At 43.7% G+C, this 21,872-nt stretch overlaps 1 protein-coding gene across 1 annotated transcript in view; it reads right to left on the reverse strand.

Annotated features, from left to right (window-relative positions):
* LOC118367556 (histone deacetylase 4-like) overlaps window positions 1-21,872 on the reverse strand; it is a 258,463-nt gene that overhangs the window by 162,689 nt on the left and 73,902 nt on the right. The window contains exon 3 of the mRNA XM_052493919.1: window positions 2,627-2,695. The gene's annotated coding sequence lies outside the window, so the exon portion shown is untranslated. The remainder of the gene's footprint in view (window positions 1-2,626; window positions 2,696-21,872) is intronic.

A 21,872-nucleotide genomic window follows, 5' to 3' on the forward strand; every position in this document is an offset into this window, starting at 1 on the left:
AATTTAAATGCATTCCAGGTGACTACCTCGTAAAGCTGGTTGAGAGAATGCCAAGAGTGTGCAAAGCTGCCATCAAGGCAAAGGGTGGCTACTTTGAAGAATATCAAATATTGATTTGTTTAACACTTTTTTTGTTTACTACATGATTCCATATGTCTTCACTATTATTCTACAATGTAGAACATACAAGTATAGTATAGTACAGTAGAAGAGCACAGTATATTCTACTGTATTCTACTATACTGAACTATACCTCTACTATATTGAACTCTGCTGTGCTGTAATGTACTGCACTCTACTGTGCTCTGCTGTGCTGTGCTGCGCTGTGATGTCCAAACGTATGAAACATGAGAAGAATGACATTCATATCCATAATTATGCATTTCTGTGTAGTACAGATCAGGGACCCATGATGTAATTCCATCACTGGGTGTAAATCCACTTCACTTACTGTAATTCATTAACTAAACTAGATATTTTTCAAAGTGAAGGTGTCATGTCACAAGTTGACACCCCATTCTTCCTGCAGACATATTTCAATCTTAATTAAAAATAGATGCGTTCGCATAAAAGCCGCGATGGGGGGGTTCACAGTCATTTTGTTTCCAAAGTCGGCATCTGCACAGTTCTTCCACTAAATTAGTTTTTGTACATTTTTCGGTGGAAATTGTTACATGTAGTCCTTGTGCATAGAGTTGTATGGATTGTTAAACTTTTAAATCACTGGTTTTTGTTTGGCATACATTTTAAAGGGGAAAAAAACCATCAAAGCGTTATTCCGTTACTGTGGAATTGCCCGTGGCTCCCTCTCGTCATCTCCAATCCCTCATCTGTACTGCTACCAACTAACAGGTTGGGTGAAAGCCATATTCTACTTCTCTCCTATCCGTGCAAAAGAAAACAGTGAGTTAGCAGGACACTAAGTTGTATCAGGCTCTCACCACTGCTAATCTTGGTCACATTTCCTGTGACGTGCTATTGATGTGTTAATGGGTGTTCATTCCCGTGTTGGTGTGGTGTTGGTGTGGATAGGCTGGCTCAGCCCATGTTCCTGTGAACCACGAGTGTGGAGCGGGTGCTTAGGTGACGCTACACCTCTACACCCACACACACACACACACACACACACACCATTAATAAAACAGAGATGTCATGCTAAGATTGAGAGCTTGCGGAGAGCATCTCACACACAGAGACACGTGCACAAACACGCACACTCGGTCTTACACACACAGCAAGTGGACTGAGAGTGAAACTACAGCAAGTGGAGGCGAGATGTGAAGTCCGGAGATGAAAGAAAGGGAGCGAGAGGAGGTCAGATGGAGGGTGCGTTTCACTAAAACGTGTGTGCAGGTTCGAGAGGGGTTACCTGGGAACAGTAAATGGATGGTCATGTCGTCTTTGCTTTCAGTGAGCGTCCTCGAGGAGAACAAAGGGAGAACAACGGAGTGTCCTCTTACACTGGCCTGACCTGCTGCACCGCGCGAATAGGGACTCCTTTGTTGCTCAATACGACAAACAAAAATCACGTAACACATCACACAGCATCACACGCGCACATTTACTACGGTTGTGACACACACGTCTGGGGTTCTTCAACAGTAAACGGTTAGCCGTCAGGATTTGGAACAAGTCGAGGGGGCTTATCATCTGTCCTTGGAAGTGTTGGGATGGTCAGGAGATATGACCAGATTTTTAACAACACCAACGAGCCAACCTGCCAGAGAGCGAGCTAGCCAACCAACCAACCAACCAACCAACCAACCAACCAACCAACGTCTCTCAACCACACTAATCAACCAAGCAACCAACAAACCAAACGATCAGCCAGCGAGTTAGCCAGCTAACCAACCAGCTAGCCAGCCAGCCAACCTGCCAGTATAACACCACTAACAGACTCACATTCTTTCTCTACTCACCATAGCCAGTTTCTTGCCATGGTGTATGAATATAAGAAACCCACCAACTAACCATAAAGTATATAAAAGCAGCCCACAGCCACTAGTGTTGTGTCCAGTGTGTGCGTGCGTACGTTGAAATAGCATCTTTTCCCACTGGTCTCTGTAATAGTAATTACCAAGTGTCATGCTCTGAGAAGAGTTAGTTTTGTCAGGTTATTTCAAGCCGTTTGACACTTCACTGCACTTTACCTGCACCATCTCACAGCAGCTCTCACAGCATAAATGACCCCTTAGCTAACACATACAGGCAATGATGATAGTATTTGATGATGATGGTAATCCTAGCATGGAGCAACACTATCATTAAATATGTGTGTGTGTGTGTGTGTGTGTGTGTGTGTGTGTGTGTGTGTGTGTGTGTGTGTGTGTGTGTGTGTGTGTGTGTGTGTGTGTGTGTGTGTGTGTGTGTGTGTGTGCGCACATGCATATGTTTACATGCAAGTGTGCTCTACCATAGACTCTGTGTATGTGTTTGGTGGTATGGTTGCATGAGCATGTAGACATGTTGCTCAGTGACCCATTCTTCCTCTGGTCTCTAGCCTTGAGCCAGGCCTGCAGGGACACACATGGTAAGGCATGAGCCCACAGCGGGTCCGACCACATACACACACACACAAGTGGAGAGAGTAAGAGAAAGACCAAAGGAAAAAAGATGGTGCTCCTACCAGACTGGATGTGGTTGAGACCAGATGACTTCAAAAGTCCCAAGGGCTGCTCTTTCCTGGGCAGACCATCTGCAGGGGAGAGAGAGGATGGAGAGTCTGTTTCAAATATGGTCTGCAGCATCGATAACACAGGGGCACACATATAACCTACTGAGGCCCAGATAAAAGACTACATATCCCAAAGAGAAAGAGGGAGATAGAGAGAGCGGGAGAGAGAGAGAGAGAGAGAGAGAGAAAGAGAGAGCGAGAGAAAGAGAAGGCGAAACTAGGGATGGAAGAAGGTAGAGAAAACCAGTTGAATGAGGAGAGGACGAAGAGAGGAAGAGGAGGCTTTTGCCTAGCCTAGTGCTGCAACACAGCCGCATGTGTTCACTGCTCTGTTATGACTCCAATGTGATTGGTTCACTGTCTTCAACAAGAGAGAAAGGGGGAGGGAGCGAGGGGGTAGAAAGAGGCATGTAAAAATAAACATGTGGACCGAGTAGGCAGACTCATCTGATGTGCCCTACTACTGTTTAAACAAACACACAAGCATGTCTGCACGTGCGACCATGTACACACACACACACACACACACACACACACACACACACACACACACACACACACACACACACACACACACACACACACACACACACACACACACACACACACACACACACACACACACACACACACACACACACACACACACACACAAGGGTGAGGATGATAATTATAGTGGGAACATGAAAAGGCTTTGTATCAGTTCAGGGAGGACCAGGCTATAAATACACCAGTGGGGGAATGGGTGAGTACACAGACAGACTGGCTAAAAAGACAAAAAAACAGTGAAAAACATTGTTTGAGTCAGATTTTACAGCCTAAAGATTTAGACACACTTCTGCCATTCACACAACCCAGCAACACTCCAAAACAAACCACTGTATCACTCTTTTTTACTCTTCCACCCCTCTCTCCCTTCTTCCATCCATTCATCCACAATGAGAGTCTGATGGGAAACCATTCTACGTACAATTTATCCCAAATGGGGCTTGTCTGTGAATGGACATGTGATGCCAAAGCATGGGCAGCTAGAGGATACCATGCACTCCAATACCAGGCATACTAGTCTATGGAAAAGAAGACTCACATCAGGTACCTCTCCTCTACCTCTCCCACTACCACTGCTCCAGTCTCATTGCTTTGCCTAGCCAACCTCGGCAGGAGGCAGACAACCTGGGGTGAACAAAGTGAAGGGAGGGCTTAATATTCACGGCACCACTAGGGGTTCTGAATGGGTGGGTGGGGGGGGTTGGGGCACAGTGTTGTTCACTACAGTAGACATCCGGTGTGATTCTCTTGTCGAATGGGCAAAGCATCTATCAGCCTATGACATTTTGAAATGCCGACCACAGTGGTTCCTCAACTAAACGTTTTTAGATTATGCTGAGGGATTTAGAAGTAAATTGTGGTTTAATACAGTACCCTGCGTCACTGCCCTGCGTCACTGCTTCATTGCTCCAGGACAGCGTAAGGGGGAGTTAGAGCACTGATTATGCTTACTGGAAAATATTATTTCAAAATTAATGGAAGAGGCAAGTGGAAGGGGGCAATCAGAGGTCATGACAGCGCTGCTCTGAGACAAGCATGGGGACTGGTCTTGATGAATACATTTTCACTGAATCTCCGTTTGGGTATTGGTTAGACTACAATTAGGGTGTGGAAATGTTAGGATTATTTTACTCTAACTGTAGTACTGTAGCCTACTCCTGACCGGTCATGTTGTACAGCGCCATTATGGGCTATTAGCAGGACAATAGACTTTTGCCAAGAAGGAGGGTAGGGGGAGGACTGTTTCGTCAAATGTACAGTTGAAGTCAGAAGTTTACATACACTTACATTGGAGTCATTAAAACTGGTTATTAACCACTCCAGAAATGTCTGGCTAACAAACTATAGTTTTGGCAGGTCAGTTAGGAAATCTACTTTTTACAACAATTGTTTACAGACAGATTATTTCACTGTATAACAATTCCAGTGGGTAAAAAGTTTACATACCCTAAGTTGACTGTGCCTTTAAACAGCTTGGGAAATTCCAGAAAATGATGGCATGGCTTTAGAAGCTTCTGGTAGGCTAAATTTACATCATTTGAGTCAATTGGAGGTGTACCTGTGGATGTACTGTATTTCAAGGCCTACCTTCAAACTCAGTGCCTCTTTGCTTGACATCATGGGAAAATCAAAAGAAATCAGCCAAGAAATTGTAGACCTCCACAAGGCTGGTTCATCCTTGGGAGCAATTTCCAAATGCCTGAAGGTTACATGTTCATCTGTACAAACAATAGTACGCACGTATAAACACCATGGGACCACGCAGCCGTCATACAGCTCGGAAGGGGATGCGTTCTGTCTCCTAGAGAGGAACATACTTAGGTGTGAAAAGTGAAAATCAATTCCAAAACAACAGCAAAGGACCTTGTGAAGATGCTGGAGGAAACAGGTACAAAAGTATCTATATCCAAAGTAAAACAAATGCTATAGACATAATCTGAAACTGCTCCAAAACCACCATTAAAAAGCCAGACTACGGTTTGCAACTGCACATGGGGACAAGGATCGTACTTTTTGGAAAAATATCCTCTGGTCTGATGAAACAAAAATAGAACTGTTTGGCCATAATGACCATCCTTATTTTTGAAGGAAAAATGGGGTGGCTTGCAAGCCAAAGAACACCATCCCAACCGTTAATCACGGGGGTGGCAGGATCATGTTGTGGGGTTGCTTTGCTGCAGGAGAGACTGGTGCACTTCACAAAATAGATGGCATCATGAGGGAAGGAAGATTATGTGGATATATTGAAGCGACATCTCAAGACATCAGTTAGGAAATTAAAGCTTGTTCGCAAATGGGTCTTCCAAATGGACAATGACCCCAAGTATTCTTCCAAAGTTGGCCTCTCTCTTGCATTTCAAAGATGGTACAAAAAAAATACAAAAGCGTTGTTTTTTTCTTTGTATTAGCTTTTAAAAGATCTATTGTGTTACATTCCCCTTTCACATTTCTACAAACTTCAAAGTGTTTCCTTTCAAATGGTACCAAGAATATGCATATCATTGCTTCAGGGCCTGAGCTACAGGCAGTAAGATTTGAGTATGACATTTCAGGCGAAAAAAACGGCGGATCCTTAAAGCATTAATGGCAACATTGGCTGACAATTAAATAAAGTGCCATAGAATTCTGCGGCAGCCCGCAAGGTGTTCTGCAGTATGCCGCAACTTTTACAGGAAGAACCAATGTATGTGTACACAGACACACAAATGTAGCCTTTGTGGTCCAGCTTACAGCTGAAGACCCCAGCACACATGCCAAAGTTTGCATGCGTTTCGAATCCGGCTCACTGCCCTTCAGGCCCCCCCTCCCCATTCCTTTTCAACACTTTACTTACTATCTCTTTAATAATGAACCTCAAACATTGTGAACGGGGTGAGAATGCCGCACTCCAATGTTTTTAAATAACACACACACACACACGTGCGCACATAGGCCTGGAACTGACACTTCTGTATTGAGATGTGAGCAGAGCCTTATCGGCATGCCGCTGTGGTAGACGGTCTGGCTATAATGTCTGGACAATGTTACATCACTGCACAAGTAGGGAGAAGTTGCCCTTAGACACTGATTTCAGGGCAATTTAGCAAGATACTTCATTCACTATTTCTGTATGTTAAGTTAAATGTGTTCCCTTAAAAGTGGCTATGGGGAAAAGGAGACAAGGGGCCAAGGACACAAAGGATCAAGGAGATGAGGACAAAGACTATTTCATCGTATTGGGACACACACCAATCATTTGTTTTCATATCATGTCATCTACTCATGTGTATACTGTACACATGAATAGATGGAAGCTAAGAGGGGAGGGGCTGGGAGGAGAAGAGGGGACCCATGTGCAGGAGTCACACATGAGAGAACCCCAACACACACAGCTTTGTTTTTCTGGGTTGCGCGGCACTATTTTCAGCCCATCCAGACTGCGGCCATGATTAATACATGATGGAGGGCGGGGTGGGGGATTACACATTCTTTTCTCACACACACACACACACACACACACACACACACACACACACACACACACACACACACACACACATACTAATACAAACACACACACGCACATTAGAGCACGAATACACTCAGACAAACACACACACCGCTCTCCTACACACAATGCCTTCCCCTGATGGGGATGAAAATGAAAGTAGAGGAAGGTAAAGAGGACGGAGACTTTGGGAGCGTTTAGAGTGTGTTTTTCAGCAGACACGGCAACTCTGCAATGTGTACGTGCGTGTATACATTCATATGTGTGTGTCTGTGCACATGTATATGAGTGTATGTGCGCATGTGTGTGTATACATGCACACGCATATGAGTGTGTGTGTGTTGGCAGTGCTATTTTTAGAGGCCCCGGTGGAGTATGCCTGATGCCTGAGATGCAATAATGGCTTTTTAATTAGCCAAGAGAACAGACAGGGGACGCGCCGCGCATCACTAACCAGCAGCCAACGACAGGGGAAATGGGCAAACTAGGAAGCACATACTGTATGCACAAGCACACACACAGAAAAATACGTACAGTGCGTGTATACAGTGCATTCGTATAGTATTCAGACCCCCCCACATTATCACATTACAGCCTTAACCTATAATTGATCAACTAAAAGATTTCCCTCATCAATTTACACACAATACTCCGGCTTTACACACTCTTTGCATTCTCTCAACCAACTTAGTGAGGTAGTCACCTGGAATGCATTTCAATTAAACAGGTGTGCCTTAGAAGTCAATATGTGGATTTTCTTTCCATCTTAATGCGTTTGAGCAAATCAGTTCTGTTGTGACAAGGTATGGGTGGTATACAGAAGATAGCCTTATTTGGTAAAAGACCAAGTCCATATTATGTCAAGAACAGCTCAAATAAGCAAAGAGAAACGACAGTCCATCATTACTTTAAGACATGAAGGTCAGACAATCCGGAACATTTTAAGAACTTCGAAAGTTACTTCAAGTACAGTCGCAAAAACCATCAAGCGCTATGATGAAACTGGCTCTCATGAGGACCGCCACAAGAAAGGAAGACCTAGAGTTACATCTGCTGCAGAGGATACGTTCATTAGAGTTACCAGCCTAAGAAATTGCAGCCCAAATAAATGCTTCACAGAGTTCAAGTAAGAGACATCAACTGTTCAGAGGAGACTGCGTGAATCAGGCCTTCATGGTCGAATTGCTGCCATGAAACCACTACTAAAGGAAACTGTTACACAGGCCTCTATGAAGAGGGAACGCAACACCCAGCTACAACTCAACTCTCCGTGAAGTGAAAGAAGTATGGACTGTAGGTACGAGTAAGGATGACAAAAGGCAGAGAGAGTGGTACCGTTTACAAGGAATTTATTCCGTCACAAGGTAATATGGGGAAAAGGGGCTGGACGGAACCAAAGCAAAGAAAGTAAATATCAAAGCCCCCTCTCCTACCTTATACCTGCCTACCCACTACTTACCTAACTTGGCCCCACCTGGGGCGCTAACCAATATACAGGGGGTGGTCCGCCCAGGTCTTACCTAGTGTGCCTAGACAGTGAATATACTACGGGTATATGTATGCCCGCGGGCCTCTTGCCTAAGCATTGTCTAAGTCCCTAGGTGCCTTCCCCTTACCCCCTGGGAACAAATTAAACAGAATTTTATTAACAATTTCACAAACACACTGAGAAACACAGGACATCAAATAGGCTCTGACTGAGCAACAAACTCACACAGAACATATCAAAGCTGCTCCCATCTACAATTAACATAGTACATACCAACTGCCTGAGAAACAACCAACATATGTTATAACCCTCAGCCATCAGCCTCCTCCCTCAGCCATCACCCTCCTCTCTCAGCCATCAGCCTCCTCTCTCAGCCATCAGCCTCCTCTCTCAGCCATCAGCCTCCTCTCTCAGCAATCATCTTTCTGCAATGACCTCCCAGCAATGATCTCTCTCCTGAACAACAGAACACTGGCTTTTATAACTGGAGAAGGAGTCTAATGGAATACAACTGTAAATTGACGAGGGGGCGGGGTCAGCTCCAATTAGCCGTGGAGTCGACCAATCAGCTGCTTGGTGGATTTCAGGAAGCCATCTCCTGAAACACACACATTCAAATACACAAACTACAACACAGAAACTGGGGAACGTAACAGACACAAATAAGAAGAAGAAGAAACTTGCATGGGCCAAGAAACAGACCGGTGGTCTGATGTCCATTGGTCTGTTGAGTCCAAATTTGAGATTTTTGGTTCCAACCGTCATGTCTTAGTGAGACACAGAGTAGGTGAACAGATGATCTCCGCATGTGTGGTTCCCACCATGAAGCATGGAGGAGGTGTGATGGTGCTTTGCTGGTGACACTCTGGCAACTTTTAAGAATCTCAAATAGAAAATATATTTTGATTTGTTTAACACTTTATTGGTTACTACATGATTCCATATGTGTTATTTCATAGTTGTGATGTCTTTACTATTATACTACCATGTAGAAAAAATACAACAATTTGGAAAAACCCTTGAATGAGTTGATGTGTCCAAACTTTGACTGGTATCTTTTTATTTTCCACTAACCCCACCACCCCTCCTCCAAATGGAGCAAACTAATTAACAACACCTAGCCTTCTATTTCCAGCCTATGCATACTACACTGCTCAAAAAAATAAAGGGAACACTTAACCAACATAATGTCACTCCAAGTCAATCACACTTCTGTGAAATCAAACTGTCCACTTAGGAAGCAACACTGATTGACAATAAATGTCACATGCTGTTGTACAAATGGAATAGACAACAGGTGGAAATTATAGGCAATTAGCAAGACACCCCCAATAAAGGAGTGGTTCTGCAGGTGCTGACCACAGACCACTTCTCAGTTCCTATGCTTCCTGGCTGATGCTTTGGTCACTTTTGTATGCTGGCGGTGCTTTCACTCTAGTGGTAGCATGAGACAGAGTCTACAACCCACACAAGTGGCTCAGGTAGTGCAGCTCACCCAGGATGGCACATAAATGCGAGCTGTGGCAAGAAGGTTTGCTGTGTCTGTCAGCGTAGTGTCCAGATCATGGAGGCGCTACCAGGAGACAGGCCAGTACATCAGGAGACGCGGAGGAGGCCGTAGGAGGGCAACAACCCAGCAGCAGGACCGCTACCTCCGCCTTTGTGCCAGGAGGAGCACTGCCAGAGCCCTGCAAAATGACCTCCAGCAGTCCACAAATGTGTCTTCTCAAACAGTCAGAAACAGACTCCATGAGGGTGGTATGAGGGCCCGACGTCCACAGGTGGGGGTTGTGCTTATAGCCCGAGACCGTGCAGGACGTTTGGCATTTGCCAAAGAACACCAAGATTGGCAAATTTGCCACTGGTGCCCTGTGCTCTTCACAGATGAAAGCAGGTTCACACTGAGCACGTGACAGACGTGACAGAGTCTGGAGATGCCGTGGAGAACGTTCTGCTGCCTGCAACATCCTCCAGCATGACTGGTTTGGCGGTGGGTCAGTCATGGTGTGGGGTGGCATTTCTTTGGGGGGCTGCACAGCCCTCCATGTGCTCGTCTGACTGCCATTAGGTACCGAGATGAGATCCTCAGACCCCTTGTGAGAACATATGCTGGTGCGGTTGGCCCTGGGTTCCTCCTAATGCAAGACAATGCTAGACCTCAAGTGGCAGGAGTGTGTCAGCAGTTCCTGCAAGAGGAAGGCATTGATGCTATGGACTGGCCCGCCCGTTCCCCAGACCTGAATCAAATTGAGCACATCTGGAACATCATGTCTCGCTCCATCCACCAACGCCACGTTGCACCACAGACTGTCCAGGAGTTGGCGGATGCTTTAGTCCAGGTCTGGGAGGAGATCCCTCAGGAGAACATCCGCCACCTCATCAGGAGCATGCCCAGGCATTGTAGGGAGGTCATACAGGCACGTGGAGGCCACACACACTACTGAGCCTCATTTTGACTTGTTTTAAGGACATTACATCAAAGTTGGATCAGCCTGTAGTGTGGTTTTCCACTTTAATTTTGAGTGTGACTCCAAATCCAGACCTCCATGGGTGGATACATTTGATTTCCATTGATCATTTTTGTGTGAATTTCTTGTCAGCACATTCAACTATGTAAAGAAAAAACTATTTAATAAGCATATTTCATTCATTCAGATCTCGGATGTGTTATTTTAGTGTTCCCTTTATTTTTTTAAGCAGTGTATATACATTTTACGGACATAATCCATTTCACAACATCTTTTGTTTGTTTTTACTCCCATCCATCCCTGAAGACCATCCATGTTGATCTCTATTTGCCATACATTTTCAACTGTGCTGTTTCACAAAAGCTCTGAACACATATACATTTCACAGACAAACTGGCGATTACTTGTGTGTTGCCAGTTGTGGGCAGGATTGAAACAAACCCAACCTTAAATTTACCTTGTAATGAAGTCCTAACCACAAGACTGCCTTTATGACCAAAATGATCCTATTAACACTTTGCAGTCAATTTTGACAGGAGAATAAAAGTTTAGTCGTATCGTTTTCTAAATGAGATGTTGGTTTTTAGGGGCATTTGCTCTTGAAAGTGACAAACTTGACTTGTGTCTCACTGCAAAAAGATACATCATAGTGTGTGTGTGTGTGTGTGTGTGTGTGTGTGTGTGTGTGTGTGTGTGTGTGTGTGTGTGTGTGTGTGTTCATGCACACATGTTTGTTCGTCTGCCACAAATATCACAACAAGGGAAAACCTGCTCAAACAGTCCTAATGCAGTGTGGATACAGAGAAGGAATAGATACATTTGGATGGCAGTTGTAAGAACTGTCGATGGTAGCGTGTGTATGTGTGTGTGCGTGTGTGTGTGTACGCTTAGTAGTGTGGTGGCAGTGGCAGATGGCAGAAAGATGACACCAGAGCCTGATGGGCCGAAGGACTGGCCCGTCTGTTTCTCTGTGGAACAGAGTACACGCACGCACACACGTGTGCATGCGCTCTCCTCCACGCACTCACGCACGCACAAACACACACCTCATAGAGGAGCTCCTAACTGTAATCTAACTACACCTCTGTTCCTCCAATCCCTTCCTTTCCCTTTGTGAGACTTTGTAACATATGTGCCTTAGGTGATCTAAAAGGGAGATATGGAGGGAGAGAGAGCGAGAGAGAGCAAGAGAGCGAAGGTGAATAGAAAGTGAAAAAAGGAAGAGAAAGAGACAAGGACAAAAAGAGAGTGAGCGAAAACAACAGAAAGAGCCCAGAGAGAGAGAGCGAGAGCGAGAATACGTGCACACCGAGAGGGAAAGCAAGGCTGCAAAGGAGGACGCTGCTCCTCCTGAGTTGTCTTTTCATTAAAGGCGGCGGAGTCGAATTGAACCCTGACAGCAGGGGAGGAAGAGAGGGCCGTGAGGGGGCAGCTGGCCCGACAAAACACTAGGGCCCGCTGAGAGGACATCATCTCCACGGCGACCGGAGTAAACACAGACCAGAGACAACGTTGCCGTGCCCTCAGGATGACTCACACTAACTCCTCTCCCTCTTCTTCCTCCTCACTGAAATACCAAACAGGAGGCCTCCCAAAAGAGGGGGAGGGAGAGGAGTAGGTATACGGAGGGAGGGAGAAGGTAGACAGGGAGAGAGAAAGACAAGGAGAGGGTGAGATGGAGAGGGTGCGGGTGCGGGAAAAGGGACAGAGAGGAGTATCCACAGTAAAATTAGTCTTATATCGACATAACCTGAATTGCCACGCACCAAGGAAGAAGCCATTGCTCCAAAACCGCCATGAAAAAGCCAGACTACGGTTTGCAACTGCACATGGGGACAAACATCATACCTTTCAGTCTGATGAAACAAAAATAGAACTGTTTGGTCATAATGACCATCATTATGTTTGGAGGAAAAGGGGGAGGCTTGCAAGCCCGAAGAACACCATCCCAACCGTGAAGCATGGAGGTGGCAGCATCATGTCGTGGGTGTGATTTGCTGCAGGAGGGATTAGTGTACTTCACAAAATAGATAGCATCATGAGTCAGGACAATTTTGTGGATATATTGAAGCAACATCAAGACATCAGTCAGGAAGTTAAAGCTTGGTCACAAATGGATCTTCCAAATGGACAATGACCCAAGCATACTTCCAAAGTTGTGACAAAATGGCTTAAGGACAACAAAGTCAAATTATTGTAGTGGCCATCACAAAGCCCTGACCTCAATCCTATAGAAAATGTGTGGGCATAATTGAAAAAATGTGTGCAAGCGAGGAGGCCTTACAAACCTGACTCAGTTACACTAGTTCTGTCAGGAGGAATGGGCCAAAATTCACCCAACTTATTGTGCGAAGCTTGTGGAAGCCTTCCCGAAACATTTTAAAGGCAATGCAACCAAATACTAAATGAGTGTATGTAAACTTCTGACCCAATGGGAATGTGATGAAATAAACAAAAGCTGAAATAAATAATTATCTCCACTATTATTCTGACATTTCACATTCTTAAAATAAAGTGGTGATCCTAAGTGACCTAAGACAGGGAGTTTTTACTCGGATTAAATGTCAGGAATTGTGAAAAGGTGAGTTTAAATGTATTTGGCTAAGGTGCATGTAAACGTCCGACTTCAACTGTAAATGACCCCTCCAGTTTAGGAATGAGACCCAGTGAACCATGGAAAGGCTCATCACAACATATTTACAGCAGACAGCAGCTTTTGAATAGAAAATAGAAATATCGGTGTCTGAAACCAACAACACACACACACACACACACTCAAACATACTCAGATGCACACACTAAAATGCACGCACACACACACACACACACACACTGTTTGAACCTCGCTAAGTATCTTATCGACAGATTGGTATCACTACTCAATATAAAATAAATGTTTTTTCTTTTCAGTCCGGTCCCATTTACTTAAAAAGTTTGCTTGGGCAATCAATACTTAAAAAATCTTAGCTCGCAGTCATCATCATCAAAAATCAAGTAGACAATTTACTGGCAAATCCTTTTGAATCCTTGCCATATGAAGAGAAATAATGAAGATAAATTATAGATAAAACGTATTGGTGCTCATCGTTCATTGGACATAAACATTACACAAGTTGGAAATCGCAAATTCAACCATGATTTGTTTGTAAGGAATCGTGACAGTGGCTAACAGCAAGCATTGCAACTGGGAAGTCAGATTGGGAAAATAAGTTCTGAACGGTCATCCAACTCGGATTTGAAAATACTTTTCTTTGATGACAAAATTTGCCTGCGAAGAACCGCCGAGCACAACAAGGTGAGTCCAAAAATGTGTTATATGTTGCTGCATAAATTATGTAATATGCCAGGGAGATATGGTCAGCCATATCAGATATGTTTTTTTAAAGGCAGTAAACGAGGCTGAACAAATTGTTTCGCTGCCAGACAAGGCTCCGCTGATAGCCAGGTGTAGTTGTGTTAAGGATTCACTCCATTGTGCTGGAAAGACAGCTCTGCTGTTGGGACATCTTTATGTAGGCCCTAGCAGTTTGTGGGCACTGCTTGTTGCCGTTATAGTGCAATTAATGTATTGTTTAGTGTTATGTGGTGCAAGAAGGTGGGGGAGTTTGCCCCACCAAGACGTACATGCTAAAATCACCACTGGGCACGTGTCACATGTTAAGGTTAAATCCCTCTGCCCACTCTTCCCGCTGTTTCTTCAATTTGCCTGTCTCCACACGTCCTGTCCTTACTGCTTGAATACAGTGTCAAATCACCTGAAAATAAAATGTGTATTTAAAGAGTTTTACTTGCTAGTACAAACAAGTAAGTAAAGTACAACTGTTTAGAATGTGATGGTGACAATACACATTTGGACAGTACGTTTTTAAGGAACAAATGAAGCTTCTCTAAGAGTCTCATTTCACGTAGAAGGTGGTACATGCTGACAGTCAGCCACTCAATTGACACATCATCAAAAACAAAGTCAGCTTCTGACTGAGTGGACAGATCGTTAATCGTTAGTCGACAAAATCAGGGAAGGAGTTGCTTCCCAGAGAGATATCCAGGATTGTAACATACTCTGTTTCACAGAAACATGGCTAGCTTGGGATATGCAGTCGGAGTAGGTACAGCCAAAGGGATTTTCAGTGCATTACGCAGACAGGAATAAACATAAACATCTCCGGTAGAAGAAGGGCGCGGTGTATGTTTCATGATTAGCGACTCATCGTGTAATTGTAACAACATACATGATCTCAAGTCCTTTTGTTCACCTGACCTAGAATTCCTCAGAATCAAATGCCGACCATATTATCTCCCAAGAGAACTCTCCTCGGTTATTGTCACAGCCCTGTATATCCCCCCTCAAGCAAAGACAAAGACGGCCCTCAAGGAACTTCACTGGACTTTATGCAAACTGGAAACCATTTATCCTGAGGATTCATTTATTGTTGCTGGGGATTTTAACAAAGCTCATTTGAGAACAAGGCTACCTAAATTCTATCAATATATTGAACGCAGTACACGAGTGAGTAACACACTCAACCATTGCTACTCTAACTTCGGCTTGAGGAGGAATGTACACAGCTGTGACAATAACTGACGAGAATTCTCTTAGTAGGTGAAATGGCTGGCATTTGATTGAAAGACATTCTAGGTCGGGTGAGCAGAAGGACTTGAGTTCCTGTATGTTGTTATGATTACACCATGAGTCGTTAATCATAAAGCATACACCCCCGCCCTTACTCCTCCCAGAGAGGTGTTCATCTCTGTCGGCGCGATGCATGGAGAAGCCAAGTGGCTGAACCGATTCCGACAACATATCCTGAGAGAGCCATGTTTCCGTGAAACAGAGAATGTTACAATCTCTGAAATCTCTCTGGAAGGCAACCCTTGCTCAAATTTCGTCTACCTTGTTATCAAGAGACTGGACATTGGCGAGTAGAAAACTCGGGAGAGGTGAGCGATGGACACGTCTACGGAGCCTGACCAGAAGACCACTCTGTCTGCCCCTTCTGCAGCGCCGTTGTTTTGGGTTGCCTACTGGGATCAGATCCATTGTCTGGGCTAAAGCAAGGAAATCATGTTCTGATGCTGAATGGCTTATTTTTAGGCAGTTACGAAACATTTACATTACATTTAAGTCATTTAGCAGACGCTCTTATCCAGAGCGACTTACAAATTGGTGCATTCACCTTATGACATCCAGTGGAACAGCCACTTTACAATAGTGCATCTAAATCTTTTAAGGGGGGTGAGAAGGATTACTTTATCCTATCCTAGGTATTCCTTAAAGAGGTGGGGTTTCAGGTGTCTCCGGAAGGTGGTGATTGACTCCGCTGTCCTGGCGTCGTGAGGGAGTGTGTTCCACCATTGGGGAGCCAGAGCAGCGAACAGTTTTGACTGGGCTGAGCGGGAACTGTACTTCCTCAGTGGTAGGGAGGCGAGCAGGCCAGAGGTGGATGAACGCAGTGCCCTTGTTTGGGTGTAGGGCCTGATCAGAGCCTGGAGGTACTGAGGTGCCGTTCCCCTCACAGCTCCGTAGGCAAGCACCATGGTCTTGTAGCGGATGCGAGCTTCAACTGGAAGCCAGTGGAGAGAAACAAGTGTTATTTTCTTCTCAGGAAGGCCAAGTCTGAATATTTTATGTCTGTTACCACTGATAACCTGAATGACCCTAGAAAGATTTGGAAGGCTATTAAGTCTATGTCTGGTAACAGTAATATTAATGAATTACCGTCATGTGTTTTGAAGGACTCTGTTGCTATATATGACAAAACTGAAATGCTGAATTGTATCAATGAGCACTTTGTATCATCTGGTAGGCTGTTTGATTTAGTGTCCTATGTCTCTGTAAAACCCTGTGTGGATGAACCAGTGAGAGCTGGTCAAACCTTTAGCTTTTTGCCATTCTCAGTGCAGGTGGTACATAAAGCCCTGAAATCCTTAGATCAGAGAAAGTCTGCAGGTCCTGATATTTTGGATCCCTGCTTTTTAAATCTGACAGCTGATTTCATAGCTGAACCACTTACATATCTGTTCAATCTAACCCTGGAATATAATGAAATTCCAAAAATCTGGAATTCAGCATTTGTCCTACCACTTTTAAAAGGGGGATATCCAACTCTTTTAAATAATTATAGGCCAATCTCAAAGCTGTCACCCCTGGTGAAAATACTTGAAACCCTTGTAAGTGAACAGCTAAAATCGTTTTTATTTACTAACTCTATTTTATCAATGTACCAATCAGGCTTCAGGAAGAAGCATAGCACAATTACAGCAGCCATGAAGGTTTTAAATGATATCACTGAAACCCTTGACAAAAAACAGCACTGTGTCTCACTTTTTATTGATCTCTCTAAGGCTTTTGATACAGTTGAACATGCTATACTAAGGCAGAGATTGTCGAGTGTAGGTCTTTCGGAGCATGCAGTTGCATGGTTTGCTAACTATCTGTCTGATAGAACTCAGTGCACTCAATGTGATAAGCTTATGTCTGTTAAATTGTCTGTCTTTAATGGTGTGCCCCAAGGCTCTGTACTTGGTCCTCTCTTATTCACTATTTATATAAATGATTTAGACAAAATGTCCAAAATGCACAACTTCATTTTTATGCTGATGACACTGTTATTTACTGTTGTGCCTCGTCTCTTACAAAAGCTTTCCAGATCTTACAAACAGCTTTTAATACTGTTCAACATACCTTGTGTCAATTGAAGCTTATCCTCAAAACTGACAAAACTAAACTAATGCAAGAAATAAACCTCTGAACCTTTCACCTATTACTACCTGTCAGGGCAAGGAGATTGAGGTTGTAACCTCATAGAAATATCTTGGAATTTTCATTGATGACAGCCTCTCTTTTAAATTGCATATTCAACAACTTACAAAAAAATTGAAGCTGAAATTGGGATTTTATTTTAGGAATAAGGCCTGTTTCTATGCTTTTACTAGACTATGGGGATATTTTATATATGAATGCTTCCGCTCAGAGTTTGAGATCAATTGACACTCTCTACCATAGCACTTTGAGATTTATTTTAAACTGCAAAACCCTTACGCACCACTGCACTTTGTATACCAGGGTTGGCTTGCATTCTCTAGTCACTCGTAGGCTCAGTCACTGGTATACTTTTATTTACAAAGCCATTTTGGGTTTACTATCTTTTTATTTGGCCATTTTTATTGTTCAGAAATGTGGTGGGTACTCTCATCGTTCACTGGACTTTATCCTGCTAACTGTTCCAAATGTCCGAACTGAATTTGGTAAAAGGGCTTTTATGTACTCTGTGCCATCGTCTTGGAACGCCTTACAAAATACTTTTAAACTGGAAGAACTTGTCCCGATTGGTGTGTTTAAATCATTGATGAAGGATTTTGAGGCTGAATCCCTGACCTGTCAATGTTTTTAATTTGCTGTTTTTGATTTTGTTATACACTTGTGAATTCAATGGTTTTTACTAAATTACTTGTAGTTGTTCATGTTGTCTGTCTGTCATTTTTGTAATGACTTGGTGCTGCCTATATTGGCCAGGAAGCTCTTGAAAAAGAGATTTTAAATCTCAATGAGACCTTCCTGGTTAAATAAAGGTTAAATAAAATGAAATAAATCAAATAACCATGTGTATGTGACCAATAAGATTTGATTTGATGGCCAACTGACCGGGGGTCAGTTCTTGCTTATAGATGCTTGCACTGTAGATGTCAACACTGATGTCTTCTCAGCACTTCAATATGGTACCAATAAAAATTACTTCTCCAAGCTGACCAGTCCGTAAGTGAAATATGATGGATATGGTAGTAGATGCATTGCGCCGTGTTGGTGGAGTAGTGGTTGATGTAAGAGAAAGCATTTCTGGATAAAGAAGCATATCCTGTGTGTGTGTGTGTGTGTGTGTGTGTGTGTGTGTGTGTGTGTGTGTGTGTGTGTGTGTGTGTGTGTGTGTGTGTGTGTGTGTGTGTGTGTGTGTGTGTGTGTGTGTGTGGTGTGTGTGTGTGTGTGTGTGTGTGTGTGATAGTGTGTGTGTATGGCTAGTGAGGGGTATTTATGTGACCACACCGGCAGGAGACAGGCTGTGTGAAGACTTGTGTAGTAGCCCCCACTCCAACACACATTGGACTCCAGAGTATATACGGTGTTTATACATTATGTCTGTATATGTGGATAGATTTGCATACCAGTGCTCCAATATGGTGATGGCTAGTGAGGGGTATCTATGCCAGGGCCGGACTGTTGATGTTCCACACCTAATTGAACCTACTGAAAACCTAACAAATATATTCCAATATGATCAGAGACAGGCTGGTCGGGCAGGAAGTAGGCAAAGTGGGGGGGTTGATTGAAATACAATAAAATGGCACTATTAATCAAAAACAACACTTTGTTTGCATGCAGTGAAAACAAATATTAAACTTTAACTTTTAAACTTGCGTAAAAACCTAAATATGTGATTGCCCCACTGGGCACACAGCTGGTGTAGTTCAAATGGAGCCCCCCACTCCAACACACATTCAGACAGAGACAAACATCATTGCGTCAATCAACTCCATTTGAGGTTTGGTGGTGAGCTTTCCACGTCAACAGCAAACCATTCACCTCAGTCAGCAAACTCCAGCAGCCCACACTGCGCCGGGAACGCACACCTGCTGGCAGACCACAGAACAGGAAGCCAAGCTGCCCCTCTCCTCTCCACCTCCCTCTCTCCCCTGCCTTCCTCCCTCCCAGCATCAACCAGTCTACTGTACAACCAACACATGGTGACCAACCTGTCTTGCAGGTGCAAACCAGACTAGACAACTCAACCATGATGGCCGCCTGACCAATCTTCACAGCTCAGGAAGTTTACCAGATCAGAAAGAAGCTGCTCTTTTAGATTGATGGACAACTGGTCATATGTAACCAATATGGTGATAGCTCCGGGGCTGATTTAGCGATCTCCAGCCTCCCAATGGTTTTAGATTTGGGGAGATGCATGTCCATATGGCTTACAAGTCATTCAGATCTCATCTGCAAACAGCAAAAGGAAAGGGGCTAGGAGTTGGTTTTGGGACCAGACCTCACTTTTTGACCCTTCCATAGATGCACACACACACACACACACACACACACACACACACACACACACACACACACACACACACACACACACACACACACACACACACACACACACACACACACACACACACACACACACACACACACAAGCTCCATAGGCTCATAGGAAAAGAGAAGAGAAGGAGATGGAAGAGGATAGGAGGCAGAGAGGAGATAGGCAGGGGAGAGAGTGAGGGAGATGAGGAGAGTATAATCTCTTTTCAACAGTAAACCTTGCCTCGAGGCTTAGTTTTCCCGTCTACAGACTTGAGACTGTTAGAAAGCGAGAACTACACAGAGTTACCATCGCTCTCTTCCTCTCTGTTTCCGTTTTTCACTCACTCTTTCTTTTTCTGTGTCGATTGCTTACTCTCTGTTCTTTTCAGAGGGTGGATTCTGTTTCTTCAGAGTAGGGGTGGCCATTTGACATTATTTTACTATTCAAATAGTATCATGACATATTTTTGGATGTCCAGATAGTAATTAAATTTTTTCTCCATTTTCTCAACCAATCAAAATCACGCAAATGCACATGGCAGAGATAAACAGTAGACATCTGCTTTTCTCTGGTGGGTTGGCTAACAGAAACAACCCTGGTGGGTTGGCTAAAGAGAAGTCAGATTTTTTGGCATGATAGAACTGGTTCTGTTACAAAAAGTATTTTGCATTGATCTGGTCAGGTATAGTGGAACCTCCGTTGCCATTTGAAGTGGGAACAATAGCATACCAATGTCAGGACAGCCTGGAGGTCAATGCAACGTTATAAATACTACATTCAAAAGTGTGTTGTTTTATTAAATTAAGAATTTAAAATGTCATACTTGTTGGTAAAACAAATTTCACAAGGATCATTTCACGTAGACAACGTTTTTTTTGTTGTTAAAAAATGAACACTCGCTCAAGTAATTGAATTCTAATGTCCGTTCGGATATCCGGATGTTCGATTAACCGTGCTCATCCTTACTTCAAAGAAAGAGGCAACCACAGATGAGTGAACGAAAAGAAAACAGACAACCAGTGGTTACAAAGCACTTTGCACTGTGAGGCTAAATGACCTCCTTTTTTGCAGACGACAAACTTTTGTTGCTCCTTGCAGGGCTCCAGACTGCAACCATTTAGTTGCATTTTGCGACCTTTTAAACTTGGCTGTGAGAAAAACATTTTTTTTTTTTAAATGGGTTACATCAGCCCGAGATGATCATTCATTTCATGGTCACCTCACTCTAAAGTGTCAAAACGTTCTATTGCTTTTGGTGGCTAAAACCGTTGATTTGGTCAACAGTAAAGTACATTATCCTCATTATCCCTTTAATAAAAGTGTCCGCCTTGCCCCTGGGCCTGTTTCGCTGGGGCCTGCTGCTGTGGTGAGCAAGCCACTCTTTCCCCTCTTTAGATGTGCGCTCCAGGAGACAAGTATTTTCAACCAAGCTACAACTGTTAGATTAATACAGCACTACTAGCAGGGTTTTTTATATTTAGTGTTAGCAATCTAGCTAATGTGTTCTGAGTTTTCACTTCCTCATGTTTATTTTTTCAATTTTATCTTTATTTAACTAGGCAAGTCAGTTAAGAACACATTCTTATTTTCAATGACAGCCTTAGGAACAGTGGGTTAACTGCCTGTTCAGGGGCAGAACGACAGATTTGTACCTTGTCAGATCGGGGGTTCGAACTTGCAAACTTCCGGTTACTGGTCCAACGTTCTAACCACTAGGCTACCCTGCCGCCCCGTGGTGAATTAGCCCCGAACAAATGACCCTATGATATACTGTATGTGCACATAAAGATGTAGACAAATTCATCTCTATTGAACAACACAATTCTGAACATTCTGTAATCCTATTTTAAACAGTAAAATATTACAACAATACCCACAATTCACGACAATCCCCGGATTGGGTTGCATATCAAAACATTTTGAATCATGCATTCCTGCTTGGACTTGTTAGATGAAGCAACTTATACCTTGAACCGCCTACCATCTCAGTAGTTGATTACGCTGTCTAAGGCACCGTGAATGCCTTTATGAGGTGAATACCTATTCTTTCTATTGCGTGACGCCCCGGTGGTCTGGTGCCACCAACTGAAAAAGTTAGTGGCACCAGTCCCACCTGGGGAAAATTTTAGTC

Source organism: Oncorhynchus keta, chromosome 34, assembly GCF_023373465.1.
Source record: "Oncorhynchus keta strain PuntledgeMale-10-30-2019 chromosome 34, Oket_V2, whole genome shotgun sequence".
NCBI lineage: Eukaryota > Metazoa > Chordata > Actinopteri > Salmoniformes > Salmonidae > Oncorhynchus > Oncorhynchus keta.